The sequence below is a fragment of the Hylobates moloch genome, unplaced genomic scaffold (genome assembly GCF_009828535.3).
Source record: "Hylobates moloch isolate HMO894 unplaced genomic scaffold, HMol_V3 SCAFFOLD_10, whole genome shotgun sequence".
Lineage (NCBI taxonomy): Eukaryota > Metazoa > Chordata > Mammalia > Primates > Hylobatidae > Hylobates > Hylobates moloch.
The window spans coordinates 66861993-66866439 of record NW_026652285.1 but is presented as its reverse complement, the minus strand read 5'-3'; the positions used below and the strand labels follow the sequence as shown (position 1 = coordinate 66866439).

Here is a 4447-nt window from a genome sequence, read left to right as displayed (position 1 = left end):
CATCAGGCTTCTGCCTGGAAACAGTTGGGGGTGGAGGTGATTGGGGTGGTGGATCCTTCACGAACGGTTAAGCACCTTCTTCTTGATGCTGACCTTGTGACACTGAGTTCTCATGAGATCTGGTTGTATAACAGGGTGTGATATCTCTTTCCTCTCTCTGTCTTCCTCCTACTCCTGTCATATGAAACATTTTATTGCTGCTTGTCCTTCTGGTTTGATGGGGAGGCTTCCTCAGTCCTCCCAGAAGCAGAAGTTACTACGCTTTCTTTACAGCCTACAGAATCATGAGCCAACTAAGCCCCTTTTGTTATGATCCTACAGAAAATTAGTACTGCGAAGTGAAGCTATGAAATGCCTTCAATGACTTTTCTCCATCGGATTTTCTATTAACACTGGTCTTCTTTTTAATGCAAATATCTGAAGTCTTCTTGAAGTTTGCCCCTGAAAATGGCCTTTTTTTCCCCCTTCTACATTGCCAGGCTGTGACAAAGATAGCTGAAAATGTAAAAGCAGGTTCAGAAGTGGCTAACAGCCAGAGGTTGGAGAGTTGGAGGACTTGGAAGAAGACAGGAAGATGAGGGAAAGTTTGGACCATTGTAGAGACTTGTTAAATAGTTGTGATTAAAATGGTGACAGAAAGAGGGACAGTGAAGGCCCTCATTGTTGCACTGGACACTTTTCAAGGTCTGTTGATCTCCGATTTCCCTGTCTCTGATGAGACAACTCTGGTTCTTGAGGGTGGCTTCCTGCTGCTGGCTGCATAGCTCAGCATTCTGCTGTGTTCTGAGTAGAACGGGTGCCTGTGGTTGCAGGGAAACCCACAGACTGGGGCTTGAAACTGCTGTTGGTGCTGACTTACCTTTGAGGCATGGCGCGCATGGCAAAGTGACATTTTCTCCTCCAGTATCTGTCCAACTGCTGTCATGAGCCGCTGAGCTTCAGCACTGCTGCTGTACATGCATGGTCGGTTTTTTACTGTTTTTTGGCTCTTGGGAGTGACTGGTGCTGGCTTGCTTTTTTTCTCTGAAAAAACCCTCTGAAAAAATTGCTTGATGTTTTCTCCAAAGTGGCTTATTGAAGGAGGCTGTTTCTTTGATGGCAGTAGCTGGACGCCTTCATTCTGATGGGTGTCTTCTGTTTTCCTGCCTGGGGTAAGTTGAGGAGTCCTCAATTCTTGAAACATTTCTTCATGTTTTTCTAAGTTGGGCTTCCTAGAGTTCTCACTCTTGTGAGTAGGGGGAAACATCGGCCTTTGGCTCTTGCATGAGCCTTGACAGTTTGGGTTCCTGGGCCCCTTGTGCCCCAGGTTGCTCCTTCTGGCTGCCATGAGGTCACGTAGCTCCTGGGAAGCCCGCATGTTCCCAGTAGGCATGCTCTGGAGATGGCCCTGGGGCACTTGAGAAGCCAAATTCTCTGAAGCATGGGGCAGAACAGATGCCTGCCCATCTGGAAGGAGCACAACAGTGGCAGAAACTTAAGGCTGGGTCTCTGATGTCGTGGCCATTCCACGCTCAAATTCACTAACAACCTCCTTCCTAAGACACAGCTTTCTTAGATCTTGGGAGACAGACATTCTAGGGAGTAGAGAGCTTTTGCTGGTCCCTGGAGCCACGCACATCCTCACTTGTGGCTTGGAGGTTTGCCAGCACACAGGTTGCCAAGGGGACTCTGGGTTGCGGCACTGCCTCCCTGGTCTCTCCAGCTCTTGAAGATTGGGCTCCTAAGCTCCTGCTCTGCTGGGTGCTGCCTGTGAGGCTGTATGTGAGGGGCTTAGATGGCCACCTGCCCTCCTGTCCAGCTGGAGAAGACTTCAAGGGCCCATGACCATTCCAAGATGGGATCCCTCGCGGGGGTCTCTGGAACTGCTTACATGCAAGTGAGGAGACCTGAAGACTCTGTCATGTGAACAGATGCTTTGGTCAGCACCTGCTTTCTCAGACTTGCCATTGGTGGCTCTCTAAGGAATGTGGCCACCTCGACTTTTGAGCCAGCCCCAGATTCACAGGTGGCTGAGGAGGGACTGGCAAGCTGTGTATTGCACAAGGATGAAACCAGTTTAAAGCACTGAATGGGCTTGAGGACCCTGATGGTTAGACCCCACCTGTGTTTGGCCCAAAACCTCACAATATGGGCTCCCAGCACCTGCTGAGTGCACGGCTCGAGGAAGGAAAGCACCTGGGCTGTGTTCACACTGGCTTTCCCACTTTTCGGGGCTGCTAGATTGCTGGATTTCACGTGGGTGTTGGACACGGGAACAGCCTGGTTGACAACAAGCCAGGATCGATGCACACTCACAGGGATCAAGCCCTCATTGGTCTGGCCCAACTTCCTACCCATGTGGGCTTTCAGGATGTTTTCTATATGATTCCTCTCTGTGAGTCTTAGTAAATCACTTCCCGAGTCACTCCTCAAGGGCTTCCTCAAGTTCCTTTCTGACTCCTCAGAGGTTGCCCCCAGAACCTTCCCTGGGAAGCTTTCCATGCCCCTGGATAGATTTTGCGGGGTCTCACCCAGAATTTGCCCCAGATGTGGGCATGGGTCACTCTCTAGCTGGAACTTCACCTTCTGTGCCTCCTTGCTGCTTTCACCTGTGGACATGGAGGACTGCCAGGACCTGGGTTTGCCCTTGGCCTGACTTGTCCCTGGCGATTTGTCCTGAAGCTGCATAAGATCCAGAGACTCTTGGATCTTGCCCTGGTGTTGAATGAACCACTTTTCAGTATGTTGCTCCGGAGTTCAGGACTGACTGGAAAGTTCTCAGGCAGAATGGATGTCAAGCTTTCCTGGGGAAGGTTAGGAGTGAGACACTAAAGACGTCCTGAGAATTTTGGACCCTAGAGAGTAAAGCCAACCCACCTTCTAGTTGTTTCCTCAACAAAGGCCATTCAGGGTGCTGAGTTTCAGGTAGGGAGAGAGCTTGCACTTTATTCTGTGATGCAGGGCAAGCTACTCCAGTGTTAATTGGGGATGGAAAAGCAGGAGATAGGACTGAGAAAGAGGATTGAAGATGGGCCTGAGCCATAGGCATGGGCTAGAATTGGGGTGTGGATGAAATAAAGGGTTGGGACTCGGGCCCCAGATGGGACAGGGGCTGGGCCTGGAAAAGCAGTGGGGACATTGTAGTCTCCCTTTGAATTGGGCAGACATTGGACATTTCATTGATGTAAGGATGTAAGACTGGTCAGTGACCCAGGCATTAGCCACCAGGGATTTGCTATGCAGAGAGGGGAGGCCCCAGAATAGCTGGCTATAATTCTTCTGAAAACTTCCCTGCAGGAGCCTAGGATCTGAGAGCTTCTGAGGACTGGGCAGCTATTTCCAGTTCTCTCCCATGTTCCAGAAGGGTTTTAGGGTTGTGGTGTCTTGCTCAGCATCCAATGATTTAACCAAATTCCCCAAAGAATTCAAGTGCTTTTGTGGGCTGTTTTGGAAATCATCCATCATTTTCTTTTTCCTCTCAAATGTTGATTTCTGTGACTTGTATTCCCACGACATTCTGGCCATCAGAGCTGAGCAAAAAGGGTCTACCAGATTCCATCTGACAGGTCTCTGGTGGGTGGCGGGAAAGATGATCTTGCTGGACTGATGAATTGAAGACGCACCAGGTTCTGGTAGTCTCCTGCCACCAGGAGAAGGCAGAAACTTGACTGTTTGAGCCACCAAGGCCTGAGATGGCTGGGACAGAAGCCGCCAAATCCTCACGTGGAGACAAGCTTTGAGGGACGGTGCCAGTGGAAGTGCCACTGAGTCACAGTGAGATGGAGTTATCAGAGTGGAGTCCCACAGGGGAGGAGCAGCGAAGCCTTTTGGAGGAGGCGGAGAGCAGGCCAGAGGATCAGGGGTGTGTGGTGGGTGAGGGAAAAGTGCAGGTGGCTCGGGTGAGGGGTGTTCTGGGAGAAGGGAAAGTTCTGGTGGCTGGGAGGCACTTAGGGAGGAAACTGAGTTGGTCATTGGGCCTGGTGGTGGGGTGGATGCCAGATCCTGAGGATGCTTGGTTCGAGGATCTGGGGAAACTAACAGGGACAGCATGGGAGCAGCATCTTCCATAGGCTCATGAGAGATCCGGGAGGCTACATCAGGTGCTCTTTTGCCCACCTCACCTGGGGGGTCTGGACCAGAGAGCTGACCAAAGTCACCTTTGTCAAGGTGTGGCCCCAGGAGGGTGCAGGAGACAGGAGGCACAAGCTGCAGCCAGGAGCAGGTGGGTTTGGAGGGCACAGTGGGCGCTCGGGCCACTCTCATTGTCGCTTGGCCTTCTGGTATGGTTAGGAGGGCCCTGATCAGTGTGGGCCTCGTCAGTGGACCTAGTCAGTTGGGACTTGGTCAGTGAGGCCTATTTATTGGGGGCATGGTCAGCAGGGGGCTGCTTAGAGAGGGTCTCATTAGGGGGATGTAGCAGTGGGCATCTTGGTGAGTGGGGACCTAGTGGCAGCCACTTGTTTGGTGT

At 51.5% G+C, this 4447-nt stretch overlaps 1 pseudogene; it reads right to left on the bottom strand.

Annotated features, from left to right (window-relative positions):
* Positions 1–515: 515 nt before the first annotated feature.
* LOC116475270 (spermatogenesis-associated protein 31A3-like) lies at positions 516–4242 on the bottom strand (annotated as a pseudogene).
* Positions 4243–4447: the final 205 nt, after the last annotated feature.